Here is a 10,409-nt window from a genome sequence, read left to right on the forward strand (position 1 = left end):
GTTGTCATGGGTTCTGGGCCTCCAGTTGGATTCATGGGAGGCATTGTTATGAGCTCTGGGTATTCAGCTCAACTCATGTAGGACATTGTTGTGGGATCCAGGCCCTCAGCTGGATTCCTTGGTCTTAGTGTGTAAACAGATTCCCTGCACTCTTTTGTATACTGTTCTTTGGGTGACTTATAAATAATCATATGAAGTATGTGCCCTGTATTATGTTGTTCTCCTTGCAAAATAAGCCCCCAAACCAACACAGGTACTGTCTCTAAATGTTGTCTTACTTCTTAGATAGTATGAATACTCTGCAATATGTTTTATCTGGAATGCTGCTGTACACCGTGTTTAAAGTATTTAAAGTTAAATCTTACTGGGTTCTATAATGCATACCTGTAATCCCAGAACTCTGGGAGGCTGAGTGAGGCAGGAGGACTGCAAGTTTGAGCCTGGGCTGGGCAACTTAGCAAATTAATGAGACTCTGTCTCAAAATAAAAGTTCTAAAAAATGTGGATCTCACTCAATGTGAAGGCCCTGGGTTCAATCCCCAGTATTGGTGGGGGAAAAAATAATCTGGAACCATGGTAGAGCTGATTTTTTACTGCTCTCTAAAGATGATTTGACTTTCATCTGCTTCAGCTTTAAGACCATTTCTATCTTCCATTTCCCCAACTTTACTTCTCACCAGTTGAGAAGGAAAGAAGGAAAGAAGCAGTGGGATCAAACATCTAAAAGGGTCAGTCAGGATGTCTGAATTCTTTTCCCATTTTACCACTTACTTTAGATGTTATGTTCTAGTTTTCCACAACTAAAATAGGGAAATTCTCCCAGGAATATAGTTAAAATATCATCCATGAAACAATTTGAGAGTTTTAGAATCTTTAACTTAGAAGAAATCTTAGAGGTCATTTAATCCAGTATTTCCCAGCCAGAGAAACAGCGTTTGCTCCAGTTCATTTTCTTCATCCCATCCCTCTTCCTAACTAGCTTTTCTACCTCCTTCCTGGTATCTGAGGTAGACAATGGATCCAGTTTGCATAGTATATTTATTGTATTTAGTATTGGGAAACACTGACCTATTTAATCTTCCTATTTCATGCAACAGTCATGTCAGCAGTCCTAATAATTTGATATCTAGCTTTAACTTGAATATCTTGAGTTAGGAAATTTTCCACCTAGGAGGAATTTGCCAGTCCAATTCTGGGCCATAGTGGTTTGGTAGAGTTGCTCACTATGTGGAACTAAAATCTCTCCGTCTCGCCAGTACTGTTCTTCCACTCACTGATCCCAGATCTGCCCTTTGAAATCACAGAGAATCCATCTAATCCCTTTATAAAGGAGCATGCGGAATACTCAGAACTGTTGTTGTTAGCTTGTCACAGTGGTTCAGACCTGGCCTGAATGATTGTATTACAGCTGTCCTATGCTTGATACACTAGCTGTGTTCCTAAAACATTGTATAAACCAAGATTTGTGTGAATCAAATCAGCTCAGATATACTAGGAAGTTGACTGTTTAAAAGAAATCTTAAAAAAATAAAAGAAATCTTGTTATAAATTATTTCATAAATTAAAGTATCCTTTTGTAATGCAAGTAATCTCCATTAACCTTTTATACAAATCCAGATTTTCATTCATTATGTTTTAGTTAAGGCAAGATTTCCCTATATATAAGACATGTAAAATAATAATGATAGCAATAACTAACATTTGTTGAGCCCTTATCTGGAACCTGGTGCCATGCACATGACATGTATTATTTAATCTCTCACCACAACTTCCATCTGTAAAATTATCCCCTAATTATTCACAGATAAGAAGATTTAAGCTTACGGAAGTTAAATACCTTGTCCAAGGTCACACAATTAGAAAGTGACGGGCCAGAGTTCAAAGAAGGTCAGAGTCTAGATTCTGGAGTATTAACTACCAGGAAGTTTCAGGTGCCAGTAATAATTGAAATGACTAGCTATTAGCTGTGTAGCACAACACAAGTAAACTAGGCTGAGATACAGAAACCGACCTAAAATGTCTACAGCTGCAAAGTTGTATGCAAAACCTGTTCTTTTTGTGTTCTAGCACTGTAGGTAGGTTTCCCAACACAGCTCATGTTTTCTAGTGCAATTTGATCAAGGAACCCCATACACTTCCCATTAACTATTGGCATTAAGTAGATGCTACCAAAATTTGTTTCAGCCATATGGTTGTGAGGCAGATACTTTTTTAAAGGGTTTTTGTATTTCCAGGGCATGAGCTTCTTAGAAGAAAAAAAACTGCTTTATTATTGACTATAAAATCAAAAGTATTAAGAATCATGGTTGATCCTAGCCTACTCCTAGGTGGGTCAGAATCACTCAAGTGGGCCCAGTTTTCAATGGCATTTAGGTTTGCAAGTTAAAAATAGTTTGGGAAGGATGGTCCAAGTGTTGTTTTGAATCCAAACTGGACAAAGATAAATGAATGTAATATTTTTATGTCCTCAAATCAGTTCCAGTTTCCAGAATTTCATCAACAGCAGCATGCACTCATAACATTGCTCAGGTCAAAACAGCCCTTGGGGCTCCTAGGACCCCATACTTTTCTATAGTGTAAAAGGAAGATAAGGTAGAGCTCTTTTCTATCCTTCATGCCTTACCTCAACCTTCCCCCACCCATGAGAATGACCTATTTAATATAAGACATTATCTGCAGTCTCATCTGCAGAATTTTGCTTTTGTTTTTTGGTTGGTTGGTTTGTTGAGACAGGGTCTCACTACATAGTCCAGGCTGTCCTTGAACTTACTATGTAGCCCAGGCTGGCCCAAACTTGTGGCACTCTCCTGCCTCAGCCTCCCAAGCCCTGGGATTACAGGCATGGGCCACTACATCCGACAAAATTTTGCTTTTAAATACATATTCATCCTTTGCAAACCATGTCCCAAGATAGCCTGGACCAAGCCAAGCATCCTGGTCTACACTAGCCATAGGAAATCTGGCTAGCTCCCCTTGCAAACCCACCTTTCAAACCTTTACAGCAGGCTTGTTTACGGTTTCAAGTCATAGGCTCAGGTGAAGAAAGATGTGATTTTCCTTTTTTCTTCTCAGCCCCCATTTCTACTATGGCAAAAATATAATAAGCCCACCAATTCAAGACAGCTCATTTACTGCACATTTTAAATTCAGTCTCTTAGGATTTTCTTCTCAGTCCCCTTTTCCTTATGGTGTTCTAGTTGATGGTTGATGTATAATGATAACAACAGGGAAGGAACACCAAAACCAAGTCTCTCTGGCTGGATTTGACAAGAGTGTAGCTTTCTTTACTTGGTCTTGGCCATTGGGCTCTATGCTCATTGCAGTTGCAGCAGAGTCCCTGGGCTTTTGGTGTAGACAGAGCACAGTCCTAGTTTCAAGCTTCTACCTCAGCTCCTCTTGGTACCATTGAGTCTTCATGTGAGCCCTGGCCTGGGCCATCGACCTTCAGCCTCTACAAAGGAGTTCTCACTTCCGCTCCACACCAATTTTCACAGGCACCCTGGCTTTCAGTTCTCAGTTCTCTGTCTCTTGCACTCCTCGCAGGGCATGAGCACCAGGCACTTTTCATATTTCCTCCAAATGTAAAAGAGCCAAAGAGATTGGGATTTAGGGGGTAAAAAGGCCAGGTGGGGTGGATGGAGATTGGCTCAAATCTGCTGTACCTCACAGGTGACCATGAATAGAATATAATATTTCTGTTCTTTGCCAGCTGCTCTTTGGTAGCATGGGATACTCTGAAGGTGGTGTCTTCTCAGAGTTCCACAAATGGACAGAAGCCTCTTCTGTCTACTACTACTTGGTGTTGGGGCAGAGAGCAGCCCCACAGATGCATCTAAGCACTCTTACTCCCCTCTCCTCATCCTTTCAATTCTGCCCCAAGCTCAGAAAGGACTGTATTTCCTATGCGGAAGGGAAACTCACATGTTCTTCCCAGTTCGACAGATGATGACATAAACTCAGAGCTGCAGGTTTAGCAGGTTCTTTCTCTTGATATTTAAAGGGAAGCTTCTGGAAAGAAGCACCTGGATCTTGCAATTTTAAAACAGGACCTTTCAAATAAATAAATAAATAAATAAAAATAAAACAGGACCTTTCAAGAACATTGACCTTGCCATAGATTTGTATGTATGTGTGTAGTACTGCATTGGAACCCAAGGCCTCTTGCATGCTAAGCCCCTGCTTTCCCTCTGAGCTGAGCTATACCCCCAACCCTCTGCTACAGATATGTAATGGTCTCTTTAAGTTCAAAAGCCAAGAATTTAATTCTGATGTCTGTATAGCATCCCTGTTGTAGAGGGAAGTGCATCTAAAAAGTACTTGGTGCTGTTTCACTGATGGAAAAAAGATTAGGAGTGAAAGAAATGAGAAATAGTTTGACATGAAAACATTTCATTTCATCTATGTACAATGAAAAATCATGTTCTCTCCCAGTGTCTTTTCTATCATTCATTAGTTGATTGTACAGATATCTGTGTGCCTGCTCTGTTGGAGCTACAACCATGAAATAAATAAATAATAATTTTTACCTCATGGAGTTCAGTCCAAAAGGGAATGCTAACAGTGGACAGTGATGATCTGGTATGGAATGCAGTCAGAAAGCCCAATCTCAGACCTGGAGCTCTGGGAAGACTTTCCAAGGGAAAGGACATTTAAAGTGAGCACTAAAGGATGAGTAACCACTGGGTGAATGGATGCGGAGGAGTGATTTAGCCAGAAAGAATAGCATGTCCAAAATCCCACAACTGAGAAAGCTCCAAGAGGGTCCTTCTGGCTAGGACATACAATGCCAAAGGAGGAGCAGTGAGACAAGACTAGAGAGGTATGCAGGGTGTAGAATACATACACTTGGTTAAGAACTGGACTTACCCCAAGGTCAGTGGGCAGCCACTGAAGGGTTTTGTGCCAAAAAATGATCTGTCAGACTGATGTAGAGAGGCCAGTCAAACTGCCCAGTGGATAAAATGGCCAAGGAAGGGTGCATAAAATAAAAAGAGGCCTAAACAGAACACTAGCCACCACCACCATCAAACACAGCAGAATTAAGTGACAAGCAGAAAAAGAACCCACAGTGCTCTCTTCGGCAGCACATATACTAAGAAAAGGAAAACACAAAAGAAACAAGTGTGGACTACAGGAGTTGGAAACCCAAGAGAGTGTAGTAACCCTAAACCAAAAGAAGAGAACTTCCAGAAGTAGGACATAATTGGAGCCAATTGCTGCCAAGAGCAACAGGAAGATAGCAGTCAGAAATAACAACTGGATTTATCAATAGGCTTATTGACAAGCTTGTTGAAAGCAGCTTTAGAGGAGTGGAATTGTATTGGATGAAATCAGTTGCATCAGTGCTCATCTATCCCCTTCAGTTATTACCTGTCTCTGCATAGGTGTCTTCTCTTAGGTCAAGACCCTTTGGACTCTGTCTTAGTTACTGTTCTCTCATTGCTGAGACAAAATACCCGACACCCAATATTAAAGCAGGCAAAGTTTATTTAGCTCACAGTTTGTGGAGGTTTCAGTCCATAATCAGCTGGCTCCAAGGCAGGGTGGCATGGCAGAAGAGCGACAGCTCATGGTGGCAGAAGACAGCAAAAGCAACAAGAGCAAAAAGGGAGGAGCAAGAGACCAAGCCTCTTTCCCTCCCTTATATTGTATGCAGCCTACCCGCCCCAGGGCAGGTGTAGCACTCACACCCATAATCCCAGAATTAAACAATGAATCAGTCACAAACTCTGATTCAGCTGCCCTCATGACTGCATAAAGCTTTGCGGGGACATCTAGACACAAACCATAACAAACTCCATATCTGTATGTACTTGACCATTCAATATCTCCACTTGATTGGTTCAGAGATACCTCAAACTCAGAGTCCAAAACCAATAGTCTTCCCACCCAAACCTAGTCATATTGCAGTAGTCTTCATCTAAATGAATGACACCACCATTCTTCCAGTTTCACAATCCATTCGTGACAAGCTCTTACCACCACTCTTATATCTAATCTATGCCACATCTGGTTAATTTTTCCTCCCTATGCAATTCCGTCTCCATTGCCAGCACCTAAGTGTCATCTATCATCTCTCTCACCTGAACTGCAGTGGTAGCCTCCTAACTGCTTCCTCGCTTCCATCTGTAAAGCCCTTTCATCCAGACCTCACAGGCTGCTACAGTAATCTTTTCAAAACACAAAATTGATCATTTCATTTCCTTGCTTCAACCTTTTGTGGTCTCTCTGGGCAAAAATAAAATGGTTTAAATGGTATAAAAGGGCTGCACGATCTAGCCCTTGCCTATCATCCCAACTGCAATTCACTGTATATTCTTTCTTGCCCTTTGTTTTCCCTCCACATGGGCCCTTTCCATTTCTTACATGTGCCATCCTTGCAGCATCAGGCCTGGTATCCAAATACTCTTATCTATGGCTAAGAGTATGGATTCAAAATGTCAGAATGGGTTAAAATTCTAGCTGTACAGGCTGGGGATGTGGCTCAGTGGTACAGCAGTTGCCAAATATGCATGAGGCCCTAGGTTCAATACTCGGTATGTGTGCATGCGCCCACACACACACACACACACACACACACACAAAATCTAACTCTACCCCTCCTAGGTTTAATGGCATTGGATGGTATTCAGTCTATGTCTCCCATTTCCTAATCTGTGAAACAGGCTTAGTACTTGCCTCCAAGTTGTTATAAGAATTAAATAAAATGGTAAGTGTAAAGAGCTCGAAATATAGTCCCCAATTAATGTTAGTAACTGATATTATTATTCCTCGTTCTCTGGTTAATGCTTCTGATATTTTCAGAACTTGGCTCAAATGATCGGAAGTCTATTAGCCCTTCACTCCCTAACCAGGTTATGAGTCTTTGTTAAATTATCTTATAGCATCCCGAACTTTCCATTCAGAACACACATACCATACTTTATGATTATATAGCTTAAAAGGCTATTTTATTAATGCCTGTGACCTCTGCTAGAGCATACTTTAAGAGGACAGAGGCAGTGTCCATTGCACTCATCATTATATCCCCAGATCCTAGTTCAGTGCCTGATACCTAATAAGCCATAGTCTTTGAATGATTGAACAAACAAGAAGTGGAGGGAATGAGTGCAAATGCCTCAAGAAGACTGTGGACATGTGGGACATCAGGGTTTCTTATTTTTTAAGCTAGCACATTCTTGAGCATGTTTAAATGGTTTAAAGGAGAAGGAGCCAGCAGAGAAAGCTCAGCAGGAGTGAGAGTTGTGAGGGTGTGGGAGGGGTCAAGACTTAGAATAGAAGCCAGAAGAATCAGTCTCAGAAGGAGAGACAACCCTTCTACAGAAGCAAGAGCTGAGAATTCAACTTATATCCATAGATTCGGTGACAGGAGTCCAAGACCTTTCCATGAATCTTGGTAATCTAAACAGCAAATCTATGTTCTCTGAGCAGTTCAGCATACTTGGTGGACATCATTTCATTCACTTTTGTAATTCACATGAAAGAGAAGCAGACATTTTCTTCACCATTGATAATACTGATTCACCACAGAGCAAAATAACAAGTTTCCAAAGCAACCCAGTGTCAGAGCCGAGATAAGTGATCTCAGTGTTCTCTTTATTGAGCATGCTTCCTTTCCAAATTGGGAAACAGTATGATAAAGTAATATTTTTTTAACAGCTGATGATTGTTGAGTGCTTACTGTGGGCCAGAAACTGTTCTAGTATTATACCTGTAATAACGTACTTGATCCCCACATTTTATAGGTGAAGAAATTTAATCCCAGGGAAGGAGTATGTGTCAAGGTCACATAACTAGTAGGTGGCAAAACTAGGCTTTAAATCCACAAAGTCTGCTTCCAGAATCGATGCTTTTAATCATTTTGGTGTACTCCCTTTCCATAGCATATCAGGAATCAGAAGACCTGGAGTCTATATGATGAACTAACCCTGTGAATTTTGGCATTCTCTTAAGTATCTTGGCTATCAGCTTGTTCATCAATAAAATGAGGACGGAGGGCTGGGGATTTAGCTCAGTGGCAAAAGCGCCTGCCTGGCAAGCACAAGGTCATGAGTTCGGTTCCCGATACCAGAGAAAAACCGAAAAAAAAAAAAAAATAGCAATCAATAAAATGAGGATGAAAATTAGAATATGCCAGGTGTGGTGGTGCATGCCTATAATCCCAGCACTCAGGAGGCTGAGGCAGGAGGATCCTTACAAATTCCAAGGCCATCCTGAGCTACAAAGTGAGCTCAAGGCTGGCCTGAACTACATAGCAAGACCCTGTCTCAAAAAGACAAAAAAAAAAATTAGAATACTAACCTTACAAGGCTTTTTGAAGGGTTATAAAAGGCTGAGAGTGGAAAATGACCCTACAAAAGCTATTATTATGCTAATAATAAGACCTATTATCCTTGACTTCTAATTGGGTCACAGTTTAATAGGCTGTTGGTGAGACCCTCGGTTCCCCAAGCCAGGTTGGCAGCAGCAATTTGGAAGTTCTATTTCCTTTTGCAGGTCAGCTGATTGTCACTCCATCAACTTTTATGTCCCTAATGAAGTCTCCTTGATGTTCACTATGCACACCTTGGCTTTCTTCTTCCTAAACCTTCCAACATATTCACTCTTACATCTGAGGACCAGTCCAGCTTATGCCATCGATTTGTTTAGTTCACTACTTGAACCATAGTTTCTTTTTTTTTTGGTACTGGGAATTGAACTTGAGGCCTTGCACCTGCGAGGCAGGCTCTGTGCCACTGAGCTATATCACTACTTGAAAAACTGAGTGACTGTTAAAAAAATCATAGAGAGCCTGAATTACATCTAATAGTGAGGTGTACCCCAGAAAACAGTTCCAGTTTAGTGGTAGAATCACAAATATCAGAGCTAGGAGAGAACTTCAGGGTAGTCTTTTAGTACAGTTCCTTTTCTAACCCATTTTATAGATTAGGGAAACCAAGGCTAACTAGATAAAATGATGCAGCTAGTTAAGGGTGGTAGCAGGATTTTATTGTACCTTGAAAATATTTCAAGTACATTTAACACAAGTTTCACTTTGTGAAAATCATATCTACAAGGCAGTCCAATTGCTTTTACTTGAAACAGTATGCATACCTTTTCAGAAAGAAACAAAGTCCTAAAATTCATTCATTCATAAAGCCATTATAAATCCTTAAACCCAGCTAGTATAGTTGTGTGCATCTGTAATCCCACCTACTCAAGAGAATGGGTCAATTTGAGACCAGCCTGGGAACACAGAGACCCCCTCCCCATCTCAAGACAAAACAAATACGAAAACATAAAATCTTGAACCTAATAATTCACTAAAAGCCCATTCTCTGAGTTGTCCTTACTTAGTTATTTCAGGCATTTCCAGGTAGAAATGGGCCCACCTCTTCAAGGGTGGGATACAACCTACTGGCTCTGTACAAAGCCCACCCTGTTAATTACCAGTTCATCTCTGAGCTTAGTTTAGTTTTCTAGCCTGGAAGAACAGTACCTACTTCAGAGCTGGAGTGGGGGTGGGAGTGTCACATGACATCATGCACTTCTTAGCACCCACCACTAGCACCCACCCTGTGCATTTGTTATCCTTTGGGCATCATTCTTTCCTCTCCTTAGCAGATAGCAGTTCACCTTGGTTATTGACCTTAGATCCTAGACCACTTGGCCCCTAATAAACTAAGAAGAAACCCAGCCTCCGCCGGGCCTAGAAATGTCCACCCCCGCCCCCATCCCCCTTAAGACAGTGACTAGGCCAGAATTCTCCTGGTTGATAAATGAGAGGAGCTCAGGAGCTGCCGTGATGACTGTTAAGAGAATCTGATTTGTGAGAAGGCAAATCTCCACGAGCGCCATGGAGATGCTTTTGGACAGCCGGACAGCCTACCTGCCTGAAGGAGGAAGAGAGAGGGGGGTTATGGCAGAGAGAAACGCTTAAGGGAGATGGCCTGGAGGTGCCCAAAGAAGAAAATCTGACAAGGGAAACAGAGGCCGAATTTCGGAAACCACCCCGGCGGTGAGTATCATTCAGTAAAAGGAGGATTGCGCGACTCGGGAATACAGATTTGGTACCGGGAGGGTAACAGGGACCAAGGAGGGGTGTCCAAACTGCAGAGACCTAGGCCTCTGAGCTGTGGGGGGTAGCTAAGTGGCCGAGGGGTGACGCGGGGAAGCGAGGACCGGAAGGCGCAGGTTAAGAAGGACACCCACACAGACTGCGGTGGGGGTCAGGAGCCGGCTGCGGAGCCCCGCATTTCGCTCCGGGGAAGGTCAGCGACCCGGGCCGGATAGCCGCTGGGAGGACCGAGAGGGGCCGCGGTTGCCATGGCACCGGGCGGGGAGGGGGTGACTCGGGCCCCGCCCCGAGCCCCGCGGGGCCGCAGCCTCCAGATGGTCCCGGGCCTCCCGCGGGAGCCGGCGGCCTGCGG

At 42.5% G+C, this 10,409-nt stretch overlaps 2 protein-coding genes across 17 annotated transcripts in view; one reads left to right on the plus strand and one right to left on the minus strand.

The window, feature by feature from the left end:
• LOC102019710 (chromosome unknown open reading frame, human C11orf80) overlaps positions 1-10,409 on the minus strand; it is a 184,920-nt gene that overhangs the window by 108,309 nt on the left and 66,202 nt on the right. The window lies entirely within an intron of this gene.
• The window catches only part of Sptbn2 (spectrin, beta, non-erythrocytic 2), a 39,850-nt gene continuing 39,271 nt past the window's right edge, over positions 9,831-10,409 (plus strand). The window contains exon 1 of the mRNA XM_005384376.2: positions 9,831-9,997. The gene's annotated coding sequence lies outside the window, so the exon portion shown is untranslated. The remainder of the gene's footprint in view (positions 9,998-10,409) is intronic.

This window comes from Chinchilla lanigera, unplaced genomic scaffold (genome assembly GCF_000276665.1).
Source record: "Chinchilla lanigera isolate Chin_1 unplaced genomic scaffold, ChiLan1.0 scaffold00021, whole genome shotgun sequence".
NCBI classification, from domain to species: Eukaryota; Metazoa; Chordata; class Mammalia; order Rodentia; family Chinchillidae; genus Chinchilla; species Chinchilla lanigera.